A 23,857-nucleotide genomic window follows, 5' to 3' on the forward strand; every position below is an offset into this window, starting at 1 on the left:
TCAAACTATGGTCAAACTACTTATTCAAGAAGTATTAGTGTTACTAAATAATTATTCAAGAATATTAGTGTTATTAAATAATTATTTCACCTTTTTTGAATTTTGGTCCAATCTGGTCAAACTATGGTCAAACTGTGGTCAAACAATGGTCAAACTACTTATTCAAAAATATTAGTGTTACTAAAAAATTATTGTTTTTTAGAACAATAGTTTTAAACTCAAACAGTGAAATATGTGACTTCATGCTCAAGCTAAATTCCTGAGGGTTAATAGGATTGACATCTTACTATTGTTAGGAAAACAACAAGTGCAGACTTAGAAACGAGGGAGAATAGAACCCGGAAGTTAAGCGTGCTCAGGCTGGAGTAGTGAGAGGATGGGTGACCGTTCGGGAAGTGAGATGATTTGGAATGATGAGGGGTGATTAGAGATTAAATTGAGCAGTGATGAGGGGTGATTAGAGGTTAAAATAATTCAGAAATTTGTAAAATAAAAAAATTCAAAAAAAATTCAAAAAAAATTTCAAAAAAAATTTCAAAAAAAAAAATCAGGAAATTTCCTTTAGTACCGGTTGGTGTTACCAACCGGGACTAAAGGTGGACCGGCCACGTGGAGGGCCTTTAGTCCCGGTTCTGGATTGAACCGGGACTAAAGGGTCAGGGCATTAGTACCGAACACTAACCGGGACTAAAAGCCCTTTTTCTAACAGTGGGCGCCTAGCTCGGAGGCGCTGCACTAATGGGTGCGGGCCCATGGGCTGCCACGGTGGACTGGAGTGCAACGCCCCCGAGCTAGGCGCTGCACCGTAGGGTGTGATGCCGTCGTGGCAGGCGCTACACGAAAAGGTCAATGCTGTGAAATAGTTTCACGGGCAGTTCATTCCGTGAATTGATTTCGTCCCAAGGTCAAAATTATCAAATTTGCCCCAAAGAGTGAGCAGGATCATTGATTTTAAACCCCGTCTGTCCGCTGGTGTAGCAGCGGCATCCCAACCACTCTCCCATTTTGACCAAACTTCAGTGGAGATGATGCACTGTCAAAACAAATGCTCAGAAGATTCTATGTTCTCGATGCACATTTGGCAGAAATACTCATTTAGCCAGCCTCTTCTCTGCAGCCTGTCATTGCACCATAGACGGTTTTTGTATAGCAGCCATGCAAAGACTTTGAGAACTGTGATTGTAGATGCTCCTTCTTTACTAGTACAAGTCTACAACTACCTTCCCGTGGCCACATTGTCTGGTGGGAGATGTTTTCTCTCTCACACACACAGCTACTCACATATGTTTATTTGTCTCTAGTCTAGCTCTCTGTCTCTACGCTCATATTTATTTCTCTCCACTGTAGCGCGTGCTCTGTCTCGTAGCACATCTCTCTCTCTCTCTCTCTGACCAAACATCAGTTATATCAGAGCTAACCCCACCCGCCCGCCCCTCCCCGGCCCGTGCCCTCTATAAGTTGGAGTGCCCGGCACCAGTGTAGCCACACAGCGCGCAGGGGATTGCTAATGGTTTAGCGTTAGCATCCCTCTCTCTGTTTCCAATTTTTTATATGAAAAATCATCTACTCGAAAAGTTACATCCGACGGAGACAGCCTACGGCCTGTTTGCAAATTTCTAGAATCCTCAAATTCTAAAAGGAAAAAAAGTTATGCTCAAATTTCAGTTTTTTTAAATTTTCAGTAAATCTGGTCAAACTATGGTCAAACTACTTATTCAAGAAGTATTAGTGTTACTAAATAATTATTCAAGAATATTAGTGTTATTAAATAATTATTTCACCTTTTTTGAATTTTGGTCAAATCTGGTCAAACTATGGTCAAACTATGGTCAAACAATGGTCAAACTACTTATTCAAAAATATTAGTGTTACTAAAAAATTATTGTTTTTTAGAACAATAGTCTTAAACTCAAACAGTGAAATATGTGACTTCATGCTCAAGCTAAATTCCTGAGGGTTAATAGGATTGACATCTTACTATTGTCAGGAAAACAACAAGTGCAGACTTGGAAACGAGGGAGAATAGAACCCGGAAGTTAAGCGTGCTCAGGCTGGAGTAGTGAGAGGATGGGTGACCGTTCGGGAAGTGAGATGATTTGGAATGACGAGGGGTGATTAGAGATTAAATTGAGCAGTGATGAGGGGTGATTAGTGGTTAAAATAATTCAGAAATTTGAAAATAAAAAAATTCAAAAATAAATTCAAAAAATAATCAGGAAATTTCCTTTAGTACCGGTTGGTGTTACCAACCGGGACTAAAGGTGGACCGGCCACGTGGAGGGCCTTTAGTCCCGGTTCTGGATTGAACCGGGACTAAAGGGTCAGGGCATTAGTACCGACACTTTAGTCCCGGTTCCAGAACCGGGACTAAAGGCCCTTAAGAACCGGGACTAAAAGCCCTTTTTCTACCAGTGGGCGCCTAGCTCGGAGGCGCTGCACTAATGGGTGCGGGCCCATGGGCTACCACGGTGGACTGGAGTGCAACGCCCCCGAGCTAGGCGCTTCACCGTAGGGTGTGACGCCATCGTGGCAGGTGCTACACGAAAAGGTCAATGCTGTGAAATAGTTTCACGGGCAGTTCATTCCGTGAATTGATTTCGTCCCAAGGTCAAAATTATCAAATTTGCCCCAAAGAGTGAGCAGGATCATTGATTTTAAACCCCGTCTGTCCGCTGGTGTAGTAGCGGCATCCCAACCACTCTCCCATTTTGACCAAACTTCAGTGGAGATGATGCACTGTCAAAACAAATGCTCAGAAGATTCTATGTTCTCGATGCACATTTGGCAGAAATACTCATTTAGCTAGCCTCTTCTCTGCAGCCTGTCATTGCACCATAGACGGTTTTTGTATATCAGCCATGCAAAGACTTTGAGAACTGTGATTGTAGATGCTCCTTCTTTACTAGTACAAGTCTACAACTACCTTCCCATGGCCACATTGTCTGGTGGGAGATGTTTTCTCTCTCACACACACAGCTACTCACATATGTTTATTTGTCTCTAGTCTAGCTCTCTTTCTCTACGCTCATATTTATTTCTCTCCACTGTAGCGCGTGCTCTGTCTCGTAGCACATCTCTCTCTCTCTCTCTCTGACCAATCATCAGTTATATCAGAGCTACCTCCACCCCCCCGCCCCTCCCCGGCCCGCGCCCTCTATAAGTTGGAGTGCCCGGCACCAGTGTAGCCACACAGCGCGCAGGGGATTGCTAATGGTTTAGCGTTAGCATCCCTCTCTCTGTTTCCAATTTTTTATATGAAAAATCATCTACTCGAAAAGTTGCATCCGATGTAGACAGCCTACGGCCTGTTTGCAAATTTCTAGAATCCTCAAATTCCAAAAGGAAAAAAAGTTATGCTCCAATTTCAGTTTTTTTAAATTTTCAGTAAATCTGGTCAAACTATGGTCAAACTACTTATTCAAGAAGTATTAGTGTTACTAAATAATTATTCAAGAATATTAGTGTTATTAAATAATTATTTCACCTTTTTTGAATTTTGGTCAAATCTGGTCAAACTATGGTCAAACTGTGGTCAAACAATTGTCAAACTACTTATTCAAAAATATTAGTGTTACTAAAAAATTATTGTTTTTTAGAACAATAGTTTTAAACTCAAACAGTGAAATATGTGACTTCATGCTCAAGCTAAATTCCTGAGGGTTAATAGGATTGACATCTTACTATTGTCAGGAAAACAACAAGTGCAGACTTGGAAACGAGGGAGAATAGAACCCGGAAGTTAAGCGTGCTCAGGCTGGAGTAGTGAGAGGATGGGTGACCGTTCGGGAAGTGAGGTGATTTGGAATGATGAGGGGTGATTAGAGATTAAATTGAGCAGTGATGAGGGGTGATTAGAGGTTAAAATAATTAAAAAATTTGAAAATAAAAAAATTCAAAAAAAATAAAAAAATTCAAAAAAAAATTCAAAAAAAATCAGGAAATTTCCTTTAGTACCGGTTGGTGTTACCAACCGGGACTAAAGGAGGACCGGCCACGTGGACGGCCTTTAGTCCCGGTTCTGGATTGAAAAGGAACTAAAGGGTCAGGGCATTAGTACCGACTTTAGTCCCGGTTCCAGAACCGGGACTAAAGGCCCTTATGAACCGGGACTAAAAGCCCTTTTTCTACCAGTGGGCGCCTAGCTCGGAGGCGCTGCACTAATGGGTGCGGGCCCATGGGCTGCCACGGTGGACTAGAGTGCAACGCCCCCGAGCTAGGCGCTGCACCGTAGGGTGTGACGCCGTCATGGCAGGCGCTACACGTAAAGGTCAATGCTGTGAAATAGTTTCACGGGCAGTTCATTCCATGAATTGATTTCGTCCCAAGGTCAAAATTATCAAATTTGCACCAAAGAGTGAGCAGGATCATTGATTTTAAACCCCGTCTGTCCGCTGGTGTAGCAGCGGCATCCCAACCACTCTCCCATTTTGACCAAACTTCAGTGGAGATGATGCACTGTCAAAACAAATGCTCAGAAGATTCTATGTTCTCGATGCACATTTGGTAGAAATACTCATTTAGCCAGCCTCTTCTCTACAGCCTGTCATTGCACCATAGACGGTTTTTGTATAGCAGCCATGCAAAGACTTTGAGAACTGTGATTGTAGATGCTCCTTCTTTACTAGTACAAGTCTACAACTACCTTCCCGTGGCCACATTGTCTGGTGGGAGATGTTTTCTCTCTCACACACACAGCTAGTCACATATGTTGATTTGTCTCTAGTCTAGCTCTCTATCTCTACGCTCGTATTTATTTCTCTCCACTGTAGCGCGTGCTTTGTCTCGTAGCACATCTCTCTCTCTCTCTCTGACCAAACATCAGTTATATCAGAGCTACCCCCACCAGCCCGCCCCTCCCCGGACCGCGCCCTCTATAAGTTGGAGTGCCCGGCACCAGTGTAGCCACACAGCGCGCAGGGGATTGCTAATGGTTTAGCGTTAGCATCCCTCTCTCTGTTTCCAATTTTTATATGAAAAATCATCTACTCGAAAAGTTACATCCGATGGAGACAGCCTACGGCCTGTTTGCAAATTTCTAGAATCCTCAAATTCCAAAAGGAAAAAAAGTTATGCTCAAATTTCAGTTTTTTTAAATTTTCAGTAAATCTGGTCAAACTATGGTCAAACTACTTATTCAAGAAGTATTAGTGTTACTAAATAATTATTCAAGAATATTAGTGTTATTAAATAATTATTTCACCTTTTTTGAATTTTGGTCAAATCTGGTCAAACTATGGTCAAACTGTGGTCAAACAATGGTCAAACTACTTATTCAAAAATATTAGTGTTACTAAAAAATTATTGTTTTTTAGAACAATAGTTTTAAACTCAAACAGTGAAATATGTGGCTTCATGCTCAAGCTAAATTCCTGAGGGTTAATAGGATTGACATCTTACTATTGTCAGGAAAACAACAAGTGCAGACTTGGAAACGAGGGAGAATAGAACCCGGAAGTTAAGCGTGCTCAGGCTGGAGTAGTGAGAGGATGGGTGACCGTTCGGGAAGTGAGATGATTTGGAATGACGAGGGGTGATTAGAGATTAAATTGAGCAGTGATGAGGGGTGATTAGTGGTTAAAATAATTCAGAAATTTGAAAATAAAAAAATTCAAAAAAAAATTCAAAAAATAATCAGGAAATTTCCCTTAGTACCGGTTGGTGTTACCAACTGGGACTAAAGGTGTACCGGCCACGTGGAGGGCCTTTAGTCCCGGTTCTGGATTGAACCGGGACTAAAGGGTCAGGGCATTAGTACCGACACTTTAGTCCCGGTTCCAGAACCGGGACTAAAGGCCCTTACGAACTGAGACTAAAAGCCCTTTTTCTACCAGTGGGCGCCTAGCAAGGAGGCGCTGCACTAATGGGTGCGGGCCCAGGGGCTGCCACGGTGGACTGGAGTGCAACGCCCCCGAGCTAGGTGCTTCACCGTAGGGTGTGACGCCGTCGTGGCAGGCGCTACACGAAAAGGTCAATGCTGTGAAATAGTTTCACGGGCAGTTCATTCCGTGAATTGATTTCGTCCCAAGGTCAAAATTATCAAATTTGTCGCAAAGAGTGAGCAGGATCATTGATTTTAAACCCCGTCTGTCCGCTGGTGTAGTAGCGGCATCCCAACCACTCTCCCATTTTGACCAAACTTCAGTGGAGATGATGCACTGTCAAAACAAATGCTCGAAGATTCTATGTTCTCGATGCACATTTGGCAGAAATACTCATTTAGCCAGCCTCTTCTCTGCAGCCTGTCATTGCACCATAGACGGTTTTTGTATAGCAGCCATGCAAAGACTTTGAGAACTGTGATTGTAGATGCTCCTTCTTTACTAGTACAAGTCTACAACTACCTTCCCGTGGCCACATTGTCTGGTGGGAGATGTTTTCTCTCTCACACACACAGCTACTCACATATGTTTATTTGTCTCTAGTCTAGCTCTCTGTCTCTACGCTCATATTTATTTCTCTCCACTGTAGCGCGTGCTCTGTCTCGTAGCACATCTCTCTCTCTCTCTCTCTCTTCTGACCAAACATCAGTTATATCAGAGCTACCCCCACCCGCCCGCCCCTCCCCGGCCCGCGCCCTGTATAAGTTGGAGTGCCCGGCACCAGTGTAGCCACACAGCGCGCAGGGGATTGCTAATGGTTTAGCGTTAGCATCCCTCTCTCTGTTTCCAATTTTTTATATTTATGTTCATCTTGCAATGCATTGTTAGTTACCTCTAACAGTCCATCTTTTCCATCTCTTCTTGCAGATCTAGAGATTTCATCCAAGTGTGTTGAGGTTTCTCATCCTCTCTCAAGTGTTCCTCCCTCTGTCCTCCTCTCATTTTTCTTGTTTTCCATTTTCTTATTCATAGTTTTGGATTATGGTTTAGGGTTAGCTTTCGCCTCTCTATTTCTTTTTTTATTGATGTTCTTCTTGCACTGCATTGTTAGTCACCTCTAACAGTCCATCTCTCTCTTGCAGATCTAGAGATCCCTGCTGTGTTGTGATTTTTCATCGTGTTGAGGTTTCTTATCCTTCGTGCTCCTCTCTCTTCGCTGCTACCTCTCTCTTTTTTACTTTTTCTTGTTCATAGTTTTGGATTAATCCATTTCTTTGCTCACCCCACCTCTACAGATGCATCGGCCGCGAAACGCTTGGTGGATTAAAGCAGATGGTGCTGAAACTCGTAAGGTTAGTACAAACTACAGCAAACTCTTTGCTTTCTTTTTTCTCTTTCTATGGATGCATTAGCTATGCTCTTACTTTGTTATTTCGTCAATTATTATGTAGACGCTGGAAGGACAGAGACAATTCAATATCGACTTCCATAAGGCGCAACAAAGCCTCAGAACTGCACGAAACAATGCGCCAAACCTGAAGAAGGTAACTGAGTACATTTTCAGTGCTTAGCTTAAAAATACCAACAGTTTCAATTTAGTAGTGCTTAGCCTAAAATGCCAACTACTACATTGGTTGAATGCAACTTTTTTAGTGCTTAGCGTAAAAATGAACTCCAATTTAGAAGTGCTTAGCAGTTAGCATAGTAATGACAACTTTTCAAGCATTTAGTAGTGCTTACTGTAAAAATAAGCTACAGCCAATTTAGCAGTGCTTACTGTAAACTTTTTACTTAACCAATTTAGTCTTGCATTCACATATTATTGGTCTTTTTTCTCTTTCTATGGATGCATTAGCTATGTTAAAAATATTCTGGATTAAGAAAATGCCAACTTATAACACTCAACCACTTAAAAATTAGTTAGTGAGTATTTTTAATATGCATGGTCCAACTTATGTATGTTTCACAATGCACTGTAAGAGATCCCTAAAATAAGGATTCAGTTTACTCTATTGCATACATTCAATCTTAACATGTAAGTGCCATATGTACATAATCTTTCTCTCTTTATATGGTGTTACGCACACTTCGTGCTGTCTGCTCTAACAAAAAAAAAGTCTGTCCAAGAACACGGCAACACATGGTTGCTTTGTAAAAAGAAATTTAGCAAAGTTAATTTGAGTGTTGTTATGATTTTGTCAACGAGCATTCACTATTATAATATGCATTTTCATACTATATATCACATAGACTAAAACTGGGGTATAATTAGGTATGTTTATTTTTTGTCCTTGCCTTAAAAAATAAAGAAAGGAATAGATTATTGTAATTGTCTTTTTTTACCCTCACAATGTAATTGCATTGCATAAAGGTTCATAACACTTAGGAGCAACTTAAAATGATTTACAAATCTTTTAATTGTGCATGACAAGCCCACCAACCATTTCTCCTTCAAACAGATGTTCTAAAGGCCACAAAACTATCAAAGTATCTTTCAAACCATGCATCCGAGTACTCCACTGCTTTGGTGGTTCTGGGGCAAAGCCATCGAAGAGGCTTTCAGTCCCCAACCACACATGTGATGTGCTCAACTACAATCGTGAACCATATGTACCACTTAGGCCATGCATTGCTGTTTATAGCAAAAACCTTATAGACCAAGAGTTTAGCTAAGTTTATGACAAGGAATGGTGGGGGCATAGAACTTCACAAGCTCGTGAAGAAAACCTAGGGTGCTCCATGACCTCTCTGGATGGAAAGGGAACTCCATAGCATTCATGGTGCTGGACTGCTGGTGCTATAGAAGGAAATTGTGCTGAAGGGGTCTTCGCCAAGTGAACCTTCACCATCCAGCGCATGTCTTGATCAGATGTTTCCCTTTGCTAAGAACACATCGTTTAACTCTTTCTCTTTGAGCTTCTATCAATCATGCATTTTAAAACAAGAAAGCTATGTAGTCCAACTTGATCCAAACTAGAAAAAAAATCTGCTCCGGCAACCCTACCAAAGCAGAGCCCTACCCGTTGATTAGAGGTCATAGCCTCCGCCAGCGTCAACGGGTGAAGGAATCGGACCCTAGAGAAATAGAAATTGGGGGCGCCACCAGCTAGTATATATATGCAATAATAAGTTATATTACCTCCATTTCTTTTTTACTATGGCTGTGTGCATAGATCCTCCTTTACCAAAAAATAAACTTCTTTACTTCCATGTTAAGTCACACAAAAAAGCTTTACTTGTCTTTTTTTGGGCAACACAAAAAATTGAGCACAATTTTTTTTTCTGCCATAGAAATGCATCGTAAATTCTATCAAATGTATTTCAGAAAAATATATTCTATGGAACGTGCAGTAAAAAGGCCATGCCTACTTCCATTTGGATCTTGTCCTAAACTACAGATATATTTTTGGATGTTAGGCTCATATATAGAATTGTTAAAAGCCAATTAGTTCCCCTATGTTTTCCTAACTAAGCCAAGTTCACTCTAATGATCATTGCATAAAATCTGCATTGCCTAGGTTGTAATCAAATTCCATAACCACAAAAACTAGACCGAAATTTCTGCTAGACTAGATCTTAATAACAAAAGATTCTTACGTAGATATATAAGAGAATGTTAGTTGTATAGTATTAATCGAAACCACAAATTCTTGTCTATCAAAACACATTTTATTTAGTAGTATTCCATAGAGTAAGCAAATGTATTTATTTAATTACACATCCACTCTAACCTCTAACTAACAACACATGCATTCATGCAGAGAGTCTTGGGTGGGTTTGTTAAAACCTTCGAGTACGACTGTGATGATGAAGCCATTGGCAATGTTCATAACGGCACGATGATAATTGCGTACGATGATGGTATTGAGCAACCTCATGAAATCAGAGTAGTGATCTTAGAGGATTGGGCCAACGCTAGTGAGATCGGAGATGCAATTGTGGCGCATACTGAAAAACTTTCTAGCTTTGGTGGTGACTTACTTGTGCAAGCATATTTCAGTACTTTTTGCCACAATGCTAAGAGATACATAGTGGCCTATGAGCCATTCGTTCCGGCCTCAATTCAGGGAATAAGGAGTGAACCATTTTTTGCTCATGATGAGCTAGAGTTGTCAGAATGTTGGCGGGAGAGGATGAGGTGCGTTGTCTTATATACAATTAATATGTTGACTCATGTTTAGAGATAGATGATTCATTCTTGTGTTTCTTTGGGATCACGCAGGTCATTCATAGAACTTCTCCATATCGCGGCACAGTGCAATATCAGACATGGAGGCCTCTCGGAGCTTGCCAACTATGTGACTTGTCGAGATGGGCTGAAGATAATTAATATGGGGCGATATTCTCACATTGTTGGGAGAGAAAGAGACATGAAGCAGCTTATGGATTTTGTAACCACACTATTCCCTGGGAGTTTGACTCATCCCGAGTGGAGAACCCTTGTTGATCTTCTCCTCTCAACGACCATGCGGTACTATTTCTGCCATATCTCATAACACAGCTTAGTAGTACAGCACAATGTGGAAAATAAATTAAATTAAATATGTAAATTATAGCCTTAATGAAAGTACTATCTCAAGTATACGTAGTAGACTTATTACTAAAAAGACTTGTTTTACTAATTAATCTTTTTGTATCTACCCCTGTGTAACTAACTAATATTCGGGTATGCATGCAGGGACCCACTTAGAATTGATTCATATTACGGTCCTAACTGGCTAGAAGTTGTCTTGCGGCACCCAATTTTATTGGGCACTGCCGAAGAAAAATTGGAGTGCTTTGTAGCTCTCCACATGGATGTAATGCGTCTGGACAATGCAGGGAAAGCTAGGTTCTCAAATTGGATTCACTATCGCTACCAGGCATTTAAATGGTACTTCTGGCATGACTTCGATAATGAACCAGAACGTGACCATGATCTCCGTTCTAGAGTTGTTCCCTGGAACCATCTCTACTACAATCTCTTCACGTTCATCCGCCCTGGAAGTAATAAGCAACTCAAAGAAAACAGGGACTTTACAGCTTTCAGGCATGGATCCCAGTTTCGAAAGAATTTGTTCTTTGAGCACCCTAATGATGGGAGTTGGTCAGCTAACTATGGTACAAGATACTGCTATCTCAATATTATTAGGTTGGTTAAGAACCTGATAAACCATGGAGGTGACTACGATCAGGTATACACCTAAGCCACATGATTTATTTTTTTCTCATTCTTTGCATCCCATTCTTTTCCGGATTCTGCTTCTAATAACTAAATTAGTACTGTCAATCAATCTTTCAGGATTTGCATGATAAGAACAATATGCTCATAGAGATCAGAACTCGATTCCAACATTTTATGAGTGTTTGCTACACCGTCATAAACATGACGGATGATTGGATTCATGATTGGACGACCTATCCATATCCATGTAAGTTTTGAATAGATGTCTCCTATTCATGTCAATTTTGTAACTTCCAATTGTAGCTAGCTCATTGTTTGTTTATCCATGTGTCTATGTTTACACTCACAGAGATGATGTGAGATCAGGAAGAGGAAGTTGCTCGACCTCAACAACTGGAGGTTCTTTGAGTATGGATGTGAGATCGACGGCAATGTCTAGAGCCATTGGGTTGGTCTCTTTGGTACTTGTGCATCTTCGCTGAGTACCGCTCATCAGCGCTGCGTCGCTTGTATCGGCTCTATGTGACCATGTATCGAACCTACACCTCTAGTTTCTGGCTTTATTCTAGCGCTCAGTCGCATGTGTTTTGGTCCCTCGGACCTTGTATCTTTCATTCGGAATCTTGTGATAACTTAAGGGCCTCATTTTAAGGTCGGGGACAGCCTACTTTCTAAAAGTATGGATTGTTCTTTAGGAATATTATAACTGTTGAAGCCGGTACATTTATCTCGTTGAAGTCAGGTAGATAGTTTTTCTGTCGGTGTAGGGTGAGCATGTTCACGTCTTAGTTGACTTTTCTGTCCGCTGCAAATGGCTCGGCTCTCCAGTGGTGTTGGGATGACAGCGCCGGATAGCTCACACACTCTCCGGTATATCTCTATTTTCAGTTGTGTCGCATCCTTAGACTAAATACAAGAGCAAAGAGTAAGAATAAAAAATCTGAGCACGCAGCGCAAAATCCCCAAGCCAAACAAATCAGTGCTAGGAACCCTGTGGCAACGACACAAAGTGGATAGAATTTGGAAAAGTCCCTCGTGAAGGTGCTCAGCCTTGTCAACAGATGTCAACATCAAAGATGGGGGACAAAACAGTCGATCAACACGAAAATCGGCCTCTCTACGGTGGGAACAATTCAAGATTTCTCTTCATGATGGCTGTTCTCAACTCTCTACCGCCAGGAGGATGTCCAGTCAATGGCTGTTGTCAACTCTCTACTAACTTGACCCGCAAAAAAAAAAAAACTCTCTACTAACTAGCACTCAGTATGAGAAACGTGAGGCAAAGAAGACTGCCGGCTGTTTGCCGCCTAAAACCAGGGCCGTTGAAGGGCCTGTGCGAGCTGTGTGCTCGCACAGGGCCCCAAAAATCCAGAGCCCCGCATTTGGGTCCATATACGTAGGATTTTCCTATTGGACGCACTTTACAACCTTTCGCACAGTCCTGCAGATCGAGCGATGACCTGGGCCAAGTGTTTCCGGTTTTGGGAAGAGTTTCCCAGCCGGTTTTGTTTTCCTCTTTCTTTTTGGTTTTTGGTTTTTACTTTTTCTGTTTATTTTTGTTCATTCTTTTCCTTTTGCTGTTTCTTTTCTTTTTCCCCTTTTTCCATTTATCTCCCCTTTTTTCTTTTTCTAGTCGATATTTGTCTTATTTTTTTATTTTTATAAGATTCTAAAAAATCTTCCACTTTTTAAAAATTTTCATAAATATAAAAAATATACAGGAATTTGAAAGAATGACCATGTATTTCAAATTTTGTTCTCAAATTTAGAAAATGTACATATTTTAAAAAAACTTCTAGAATTGCAAAAAATGTTCGTGCTTGCAAAATTTGGTCAGAAATTCTAAAAATATTCGCGAAAAAGTGTTCAGGAATTTCATAAAATGTTCATGGTTTCAAATTTTTGTTAGATATTTCATGAAGTTTCGTTTTCAACTATTTGTTAACAAATTCAAAATATATCCGCGTTCTTTTAATTTCATGAAATGTTCTATTTTTCAAATATTTGTTCAAAATTTCGCGGTTAAAAATTTGTTCGGGATTCCATTATTTGTTCACAACTTCAAAAGATGTTTCACGTTTTTGAAAAACGTTTTCTCCAGTTTCAATATTTTGGTTCGCATATGCGAAAAAATGTTCCGGTCTACGAAAAATGTTCCCAACTGGTTTTTCCTGAATTTGACATATATGTCACATATTACACAGAATTATGAATTCGATATAAGGTAAAATGTGAATATTAAAATACAACAATCATCCAAATTATAGTAATTATTCAAATCACCAAATTAAACTAATAATTCAATACAAGAATTTTATCTTGTTAATGAAAATATACCGTAGAACGATTGTTCTACGGTTTTGGGCTGTAAAAAAATTCAATACAAGAATTGTCTCGAATACAACAATGATACAATGATACAAATCACACATGAATTAAATGTAATGAATTTTAAAATGGTCGGTTTTACCGCCCATGCCTTTGCTAATGGTGCTCAATGAGATCCTCTTGAAGCTGATAGTGGGTGTTTGTGTCCTCTATCTGCCGGTATGTCTGAAGGAATGCTTGTATGCGGCCAGGGTCTCTAGCTGTCTTTACACGGCTACCGACATTGTGGTAGAAGAACTCCAAATTCATGTCCCTCTCATCTTCGATGATCATGTTGTGAACAATGGTAAACCTATATTGCAAAATCCCAAAGACTCTTGCAATATCTTTACGGGTAGCCTCTTGTACCTTTGCAATTTTAGTATGCTTCCTAGTTGCGGGCTTTTTGATGATCTTGACAAATTGATGCCAAACATCCTACAGACATCACCATGTCAAGAGTCCGTTCGGCAAGTGATACGTACGACATCCACTTCACACACATAAATGTGAATCATCTCCTTTTCACGTGCTCACTTGACCCCTTTGAGGATGGTATACTACTTGACACTCCTATCGTGTGCATGCATAGGTATTGCCGGAGCTTCACCATCGACGAGGAGGTGGGTGGGGAAGATCTTCCCTCAAGGGGAAGAGAGTGGCATCCAAGGAAGCCGAAGCAGAGGCACGACCACAGGGCCTAAAGAGGCCACACAAGGCCTCTATCGAGCCTGCTTGCAAGCCGGCCCCGTCGGGGAAGTTCACCTTCCCCGACGATTCAAACGACGACGACCTCGCGATGGGGAGGGAGAAGCCTGCACCCCGGAGGTATGTCATATTCACTTCGTCCAACTTTCAGTAACTTTTTCATCAAGATACACTTTATATAGGTATTTTCGTTCTGTCAGCCTAAGGTACGCCTTAGCGGTGACTCCTCAAACAAGCTGCCAGCCCCCAATGGGACGCCCGACCCCGCAACTCCCCTCCAGCTCAAGAGGGCTTGGGGAAGCGATGTCTACTCCGGCCCCTCTTGTCGAAACGCTGGAGGACGGAGGGTCGGTCATCATGGCCGAGGTTGAGACCTCGGTCCAATAGGACAGATGGGACGGAGTCCCCGATGTCGTTCAAGAAGAGCTGGGCCAGACATTGGCCCAGCCGAAGTCGACTCCGGCGCCAGCACTGCAGCCGGAGTCTGGGCTCTGAGGTTCTGCCACCCTGGAGTAAATAGCATAAAACTACTAGTTTACAGGCTAGGGTTCCAAAAAACTACCACTTTTTAATTTTTCTCAGAAAGCTACCAGTCGCGCGGTTCGCTGTTTCAAAAAACCCAAAACACCCGTGACTAGCGATTGAACCGTTTTTCTGACCGCCCGGACCCACATGCCAGGCCACCTGGCCACGCGCGCTCACGTCGCGGCCGTTGACGGCCGTTAGCCCGTGCGGCCCGGTCGGAACGGGGGTAAATAAACCCCCTCGGTCGGTCTGGCGCTCCTGCTCACTCACTCCCTCCCTGCTCGCTCACTCCCCTGCTCTCACTTCCCTGCTCCAGTACAAGCTCGTCGCCGCTCGCCGTCTTTGAGGTGGCTCGCCGTTGACCTCCTTGCCACCATGCCTTCCTGGAACGACGGGGAAACTAGCTCGGAGGAGGACTGCGAGGTCGTCAGCATGGACATGGGACTTATGGTAAGTTCTTTACCACCTAGGGTTAGGGTTAGTTGCTAGTAGGCCTAGGCTACCGCCATGGATCTTGCTAAATGTAGTGTTGGTGTTGTAGGATTCTTGTTCAATAGTGAGGCTGGGGTTTGATTGTAGGATTGATGTAAGCTAGGGTTCATCTCAGTACAGTGTTAGGGTTCATGCTGAGTTGGGGATTTTTTTAGTGTTCATGTTTAATGAAGCATGCAAGTATATTCTGGTGTTGAGTGCAAATTGAAACTAGTGTTTGCTGGTTATTTTGGTTGCAGGAGGAACCAGACACCACTGTGGAGCCCCTTTTCTGTGGCCAACTTGAGCTTGCTCATCCCAAGTGCATTCTGCATCAAATGAGGCCTATTAAGCGTGTTGCTTTTGAAGGGCCTTTAACAGGAAGGCGTTTCGATGGCTGCCCAGTCCAGGTTAGATGGCAATAAACTTTTCTGCTATGTATGGTCACTGATGATTGATATGATGCAGCACTTTGTTTGATATGATTCCAATAAACATTTTTCTGCTATGTATTTTTGTTACTTTGGAAACTTAATCATGGCATTATAATAACTTATCATATCTCATTTATGTTATTCATTGTTAGAAATTATCAAGTATATACAAGTTAATCATGGAACTGAAATAAGCTCCTAGTCCATTTGTAATAACTTATCACATTTATAAATGCAGGAAAATGGTGTGAATTGTGGTGTTGTAGAGTGGGTTGATGGGCCTTGGCCAACTGTTCTTCAGAGATGTTTGTGCAAGCTATGGGAGATGTTCCATGAGCAGAACTTTGGAAGGGTACAGGACAAGGAGAAGTTTGAGAAGAAGTTGGTCAGGCTTAAGAGTGAACATGAAAGGGAGTTGGCCAAGCTTAGGACTGAAAATGACAAGCTTTGCATTGATTACACCAAGCTTGTTGATGATGTATCCAAGATGTTTGATTGGCAGGATGGTAGGGTGGACAAGAAGGTGCACCAGAAAAAAGTGGAGGAGGAAGAACTTGAGAAGAAGAAGGAGGAGCTAGAGGAGAAAGCTATGTTGGAGGTGCAGATGGAAAAGCTCAAACTTGCAAAAGAGCAGAGGTGCATTTTGCAGAGCCAAGCTGATATCATCAAGAACACCAGGAAGGCTATGAAGGATGTTCAAGTTGACAGAGATGTTCTTAAGAAGGAGAAGGCAAAGCTTGAGCTTGTTGTTGCTGAGCTGCTGAAAGAAGGGTATGGCAGCAAGGAGAAGTTAGAGCAAATCAAGGCCATCCTTGAGTCTTGAAGTGGCTTTGATATGTTGGTGAAGTAAGTACATCCAAAGGCCTTTATATAAGGATGTGGCCTGGCATGACTGCAAGTGATTATGGGTGTACATTTTGGGGGAATGTGAAGTTTAACCTAGTGTAAGAACCTTATTTACTATGTTGTTAAGTTGTAATGGATCACCTATGCTATTAAGTGTTGTAATGGATCTCCTATGCTATTATGTAGTGGAAAATGGATCTCTTATGCTACTAAGTTGTGGAAATGGATCTTGTATGCTATTAAGTGTTCAACTTGATCTTCTATCTTTTAGATGTTATTTGTTATCCTACATATATTATTTCTGTGGGTAATTGGGCTTAGTGGCCCACTATTCTCTGACCAAATGCAACCCTAGGCCTACTAAACCCAACCCCATCCATCTGTCAATATAAACCCATCCCCACCCCCACCCTTTCGCAGTCACTCCACCAGCCGCCACCCAAAAGAAACCCTATAGATGGATCCTGACATGGGAGATGTCACAGAGGAGGAGGGGGGGGCTGTTGATGTTAGGACAGCAGCAGCAGCACAGAGGAGGAGGAGGCGCAGGCAGAGGGCACTAGAGGCGGCACAGAGGAGGAGGAGGCGCAGTCAAGAGGAGTTTAACCGCCGACTCTCCGACAAGGTACTGGAGAAGTGCAATGACGAAGAACTGGAGCTGGTTTTCACTAGTGGCAGGGGAAGGTCATTCATGGAGATCATTAGGTGGGCAAGGATGAGGGCAGTCATGGCTCCTCATCCAGCAACTAGGGCCAAGTGGGTCCATTTCTCCGAGCGATATGACTGATATGTCAATCTCATCTCATCCATCTATATACCTATCTATCTATCTTTCTATGTTGGTGTACTATGTAAGATCTATTCTATGTAATAAGTGGTGTTTGATGCTACTCTGAACCAATCTATCTATGTATTTATGCTACTCTCAATGAATTTATGCTACTATCAATGAAATGTATTGACTGAATTCACTGACAGAAGATACACTCACTGAAATGTACTGACTGATTCAACAAAGGAATCTTTGTTTGAATGAACAGACTGCATAGTAGTTATTACAAACCATGGTAGTTCACCTGACTAAATATCTCTGAAACAAAATAAAGTTACAAACCATAGTAGTTATTACAGACCATAGTAGACTCAAATCCATCCAAGAGCTCAAGTTACAAACCATGGTTGTTCAACAAACAGAACCATGCCAAATGAACCATGCCAAATGAACTCAAGTTACCCAAATCCAAGAGCTAGTTACCACTTGCATAAAAATAGACTTTCAGCCTCCCACTTGGCTTCCTGATCCTCTTTGACCCCTCCTGGACAACAGTTGAATTTGATTGCCTTGGTGCAATGAAAGTTCTTCTCTGGGCAGTTGAAGATCTGGTGTTCTTTGCTGGAGAAGATGTAGATGATCTGGTGTTCTTAGAAGGAGAAGAAGTGTTAGTCCTGGTCCTCTTAGCTGGTTGTGCTTGTGCTGTAGCTTCTGGAATAGTTGAAGCAGCCCTTTTTCTTGCCCTAGGCCTAGAATTAGCAACTGGAGCTGGTGAAGGTGCAGAAGGTGTAGCTCTTGCTGTAGCTGGTCTTGCCTCAGGTGTAGTAGCAACAGGTACTCTTGGAGGCCTCTGAGCATTTGTAGCCATAGAAGAACCAGCTTTAGAGTAATTTTCTCTATTTTCCTACACAATTAAGAAACATTGTAAGAAAATGAACAATGAAAAGAGACAATGAAATGAGACATGGCCTCAAATGACCTGGTGCTTGTTCATCCTCATCTAAAACTTAGGCTTCAAAGGGTCACCACAGTTGCTGAACCTATGCCCTTGCTTCTTGCAGTTGCTACATGTGACAGTACCAATTCCTGATGTATCCTTTTTTGCTGGCACCTCAAATACACCTTTCCTCCTGGCAGTTTTCTTTTTGCCCTTCTTTTCTTTGAACACTGGTGGAGATATGTCATGTCCAGGTGTATGAGGCCAGTGGTCAGGTCCTGGAACTGGGAAAATTATATGCTTGTATGTTTCACAGTACATGGGCTTTTTGAAGAAGTCATTGACAAAGTCTTTAGGATGTAGCTTCACTTTCTGCATTGCAGCAATGGAATGACTGCAAGGCACAACAGTCATGTCCCACCTCCTACAGTCACATGTATGGTTGTTCAAGTTAACACAATATGTGTTCTCAGAGCTACTAGTCACCTGCCAGATGCCTAGACCTGCCATGTATGCATCACAATACTTAGCCCTCTTCTTGCCTTCTTCTAAAATTTCTGAGTCGGTTGGTGTAATCTCCCATCTACATGACTCTGTTTTCTCTCTGGTTTTCTGAAACTTGATCATCAACTTTGTTCTTATGCCCTCCAGCATAGTCCTGATTGGCTTGTTCCTAACATCCAATATCATTCCGTTGAAGACTTCACTGAGGTTGTTAACAACTAGGTCAGTTTTGCAAACAGTATCCATTTTATATCTTGCCCATGTATGGTCTGGTATCTGTGACAACCACTGCCAAGCTTCAAAACTTTCTTTCTTCAAATTTTCCATCCCTTTTTCATGACCACTCTTAATGAAGGAATAGGCAGCCTGATCTAAGTGTTTCTTGAGTTCCTCCCCTCTAAAACCAGCAGATTGAAAGTTGGCATATATATATGTCTAAGACAAAACCTCTGTGGGGAGTCAGGGAATACATCATTGATTGCATTCAACAATCCCTGTTAATTATGAATTAATGATGGCTTAGAATGATGGATAAGTATGATAGTCAGGGAATACATCATTGATTGCATTCAACATACGTTTTGCCTGTCAGACATAATTGTGTACTTGCCAAACTTGTTCCCACTTCCAATAACAGTTCTCAGCTGTGTGAGAAACCATGTCCAGCTGTCTGTGTCTTCCTTGTCAACAACACCAAATGCAATGGGGATGATGTTGTTGTTCCCATCCCTGCCAGTAGCTGCCAATATTTGCTGTCCAGTGCTGAGCTTGATGAAGCAACCATCTAAACCTGAAAATATGATCACATTAGTTGTAAATAACATGAATGCAACCATCTTAGATATATGTGTAAGGATCAGGTACCTATAAATGGCCTGCATCCATTGAGAAAGCCCTCTTTGCATGCAAAAGGCAGTAGAACATGTAGTGGAACCTAGGGGTAGGAGCTGGATTTTCTAGGTCCTCTTTGGTTGTCACTATGCATCTACTGCCTGGATTAGTATCTAACACACACTGTAGATAGTCCCTTAGTCTATGATATTGGAGTCTGTGATCTCCTTACACAACTTCAACTTCTTGCCTCCTTGCCCTATAGGCACATGAACACCAAATGTTTTCTTTGTGTATGACATAATTGTCTCAACACCAGCTCCAGGGTTTGATCTAATGGTATCCTCACAAACCTTGGCAACCCAGTTTACTGTAACTTTGGTGCTCTCTCCACTTGCTCCACAAGTGTGATCCAAATTCATCTTCTTGATGCTGAAAGTAGACTCATTTGCTATTCTAGAGGCCACTATATAAAACTGACAACCTTGCTTTCTATCAGAGCACCAAGCAATAACCCTAGTTGGTTCATTTTTGTGATACTCAAAATTCCTAAGTGTCCTGACATGGAAATTTCTTAGTGCTTCTCTAAACTCCACAACATTTAGGAAGCACAAATGCAATGCAAACTGCTCATGTGCATCAGGGACTGATGGATCATACCACCTCCTCTCCTTCCTCTTCTTCAACCTTCTCTTCCTACCAAAAGGCAACCTTGGAACTTCTTCTTCATCACTAAGACCAAAATCACCTGGAAAGCAGTATTCATCAGGTTCAGGCACCCAATCTTCAAACTTGATGTGTTCAGGCTCACTGTGTGACTTGCTAGTTGGGCCTGGATTTCTGACAGGATTAAGCTTCTTTGCTCCTTTCTCTGGTACAACTGAGGGTTCTTCATGTTCAGAAAGGATTTGGTCTTCCTCCCAAAACTCAGAAGGTTCTGAGTTTGCTCCACAATAGTGATCTGCAGGTTCTTCCTCTCCCTAGTCTTATGGCTTGTCCCCGTGTCTGCCTCATCTTCACCCCTACACCAAGCCTAGTATGATATATTATGCCCTTTGTAATCACCCCTAAGAAACTCAAAATCTGAAGAGGATTTGTCCGTCTCATCTTCATCTTCATCTTCATCATATTCTACTTCTACATCTTCTTCTTCTTCCACAACATTTTCCCCCTTGTTGAAATTACAACTCTGTTGTGTGTTAAGATGGGGCTCCTCAGGGATTGCTGCTGCCAAAGTTGCATTAGGGAGTGGATACAGGACCCCTTGTTGGGAAACACAATAAACAACAGGTTCACCAACATGATCAATGGGGATATGCTCCTCAAGCATGATGTGATCCATGTTAACATCTGCTGGGCTTGGATCAGTAGGCTTTCTGACAGTGATGTTCAGGATCTTCTTATCAACAAACCAGTCAAGCATGTCCTCTAATGCCTCCTCACTATCCAGGACCTCCACCCCCTCCAAGCCCTTTCCCTCTTCCTTTACATAAGTCAGACAAGCATCCATTCCATAACCCTCCAACTCAGCCAATGCTAATATGGTCAGATAACTAATGTCTGAAGAAACTGAATACTTTCTCTCCATGTTATCTGTTCCTTGAAAATGTAGCCTCATGTCCCAAATCTCATCATCTAAGCTGTAGGATTAAATTGACAAACAATTAATTTTTAACTCACTAAAACTTTAAACAATGACCAAATGTACTGAACATTACTAAACTTTCTTCTAATTACAGTGAATGCACTGACCAAATGAACTAACCAAATGCACTTTCTTCTGAACTGACTTAACCAATAAAACAATGTACCATGCCAGGAACAAACAATTACTAACCCTAGTTCTAAATTGAACTAAAGGACCTAGAAATTTGTAATTTGAACTAAAGGTATGAAGTGCCAGAAATTTCTTACCTCACTCCACCAAAGGATGAAGCCCAAGTGTGGCCTCCTTCTAGATCCGCGTGGATGGACTTCGCCACTGCCCTAGCCGCGCGGACTGCCGGATCTGAGCACGCCGGATCGACCTCAGCCGCGGGCGGTGATGGCTGCTGCAACCGCTGCGCCAGGAAGCTCGAGCTGCCTCGCCCTGGGGCCACCTCTGGATGTCCACTACCCTCCTGGCCGGTGACGCCTTGGCTCAATAGCTCGCCGCCGACGGCATTTGGCTGCGCCGCCGCCATCGCCAACCTAGGTCACTGCGGGGGAGAGGGGAGAGGAGGGGGAGACTGAGAGAGAGAGTGTGGCCCGACCAGCTCCTTTCGTTCTGACCGGACCGCACGGGCTAACGGCCGTCAACAGCAGCGCCGTGAGCGCGCGTGGCCAGGTGGCCTGACATGTGGGTCCGGGCGGTCAGAAAAACGGTTCAATCGCTAGTCACGGGCGTTTTGGGTTTTTTGAAACAGCGAACCGCGCGACTGGTAGCTTTCTGAGAAAAATTAAAAAGTGGTAGTTTTTTGGAACCCTAGCCTGTAAACTAGTAGTTTTATGCTATTTACTCGCCACCCTGCCTTCTGCCCTAGGGCAGGTTACTTCAAGGTGGACTGAAGATATGGAGGCAACCCTTGCGAGTTCCTCCCTAAAAGGAGAGCACCGCACACTGATCAGCGTGGCACTACAAGGCTTCCGGTCTGCAGAGGCCGGAATGCGTGAGGTCTTCAAGGGTCTCGTCACAAGCTTCGAGGTATGCTTCTCTTTTGTATTGATGGTAATTTCCCTGTTCGTATTTATTTACAAATCCGTGTATCCGCCCTAAGACATTTTTGCTTACATTGTGACGCGGTATTTAGGCAGCATAGCCATCGAGTAGCCCCCGAGCCCATGGCTAGTTTTGAGAAACTGGCCTTGGGGTCGATATAGATAACTATGAAGGATGAAGGCGGAGCCCCCAAGACTTTGGCAGGCATCATAAAATGCTTTGTCCGGATTGTTGATATCTGGGACAGGGGTAATTACAAATTGTGTGTTTGTAGGTTTTGACCTCAGTGCCGAGCTCCGCCTCCGAAGAGATTGCAGAGATGAACCAGAAGCTCGAGAGGTCTGAGGAGGACCTTGATCTGATAAGAAAATGGATCAAGCAGTCGCAAGATCAAATCTAGAACATGGTGAAATTTACTTTGCGTGAGGATAGTTTTGTGGAAAACAAAAGCTAATGCCGAACTGATTGAATGACAGAGGCTTTGCTGAAGGTTGAGGGGTTCAAGGCCAAGCTTGTGAAAGCTCGGTAGGAGGCCCAGCAGCAGAGGGTTGCGGCCACCAAGGCAGAGAAGGACCTAGCTACCGAAAAGGTGGATAGGGGCAGGGACCAGGTGCAGGTCCTAGAGGTGGAGGAGACTTTGAAGGGCGTCTATGAATCACGCGATGCCCTTCAAGCCAAGGAGGATAAAGCGAGCGCCGAGCTCAAAAAGCTCCATCTGGCGCACTCCGAGCTCTAGAACCAGGCCAGAGCCGACCGCGAGGTGCTCCAGCAAGTGGAGCAGATTCCTGCGGGTAAGCCATATTTACTTCAATGTGTGTTTGGCAGCAAAGGGTTCATCGAGCCCACCTAGCTGTGGCGCTCCATAGATGTCCTCGCGGCTCACCCGAAGAGCGTGTTGGATGCCGACAAACTACTTCAGCAAGCTGGAGGGCCATAAGGTGGAGAAGGCATTCTGGCAAAAATTCCAGGCGTCGCCGCATCGAGAGCTGCTGAATCGTCGGATGAAGCAGCTAGTGGAGCTTCTCCGCATGGCAAGGCCGGCGCTTCAAGACCTCTGAGTCAACCTGTGGCCAGCCGAGGTGTTGCCAACCAGCCTTTTTGGGCTACTTGCTTGGTTGCGAGAAGCCGTTCCGCAAGTGGTCCACTGGAAGTGTTCTGCGTGCCTAGAGGGGGTCCAGCGAGCTTATGCTTGCATGAGGATGCATTTCTGGCGTGTTGAAGCGGCGACCATGGCCATGGCACCCCCACCCCCCGGAGCAAAGGATTAGACCGCTGAGCAGTTCCTTGTCGAGGTGATGGTAGCAGCTCGGATTATCGAGGCCCCCCAGTGTCTTAAAGACACTTAGATACCACTTCAGAATGCCGAAGTGTTCGTGGATGTAAAAAAACTCCCTTTTGTTTTAACGGATGCAGCTTTATAATCTATCGTATAGTTCTTTTGTTTTTATTTAACATACCTCCTGTTTGACCACGCTGAACTGAAAGTGGCCAGTCATCGGCTTCGACCCTTCAATACAGTATACAGAAGGGGTTTCTTGAGGCATTCATGACCTTTAGTCGGTGTCTTCGTTCTCGAAGGCGTTCCATGCCTATAGGAACTAGACAATCAGACTATAATGGCTTTATTACTTTCACTTAGTCATCAGAGATTGACTGTGGGGGCCGATGACGAGCCTCCGGTGAGTGAAGTGGTCAGCTATGTAGCCGAGGTCTATGCCATTGACCACTTAGGCCCATGCGAAGAAGAGGCCCTTCGTTTAACACGGGTGGTCGCTAACAAC

General features: G+C 43.0%; 1 long non-coding RNA gene across 1 annotated transcript; it reads left to right on the plus strand.

The window, feature by feature from the left end:
• The first annotated feature begins 10,776 nt into the window (after positions 1–10,776).
• On the plus strand, positions 10,777–11,696 carry LOC125534209. Its single transcript, XR_007294420.1, has 3 exons — positions 10,777–10,979; positions 11,101–11,230; positions 11,333–11,696. It is a non-coding gene; the product is annotated as an uncharacterized LOC125534209 (long non-coding RNA).
• The last annotated feature ends 12,161 nt before the right edge of the window (positions 11,697–23,857 follow it).

The sequence above is a fragment of the Triticum urartu genome, chromosome 2 (assembly GCF_003073215.2).
Source record: "Triticum urartu cultivar G1812 chromosome 2, Tu2.1, whole genome shotgun sequence".
In the NCBI taxonomy this organism is placed as follows: domain Eukaryota; kingdom Viridiplantae; phylum Streptophyta; class Magnoliopsida; order Poales; family Poaceae; genus Triticum; species Triticum urartu.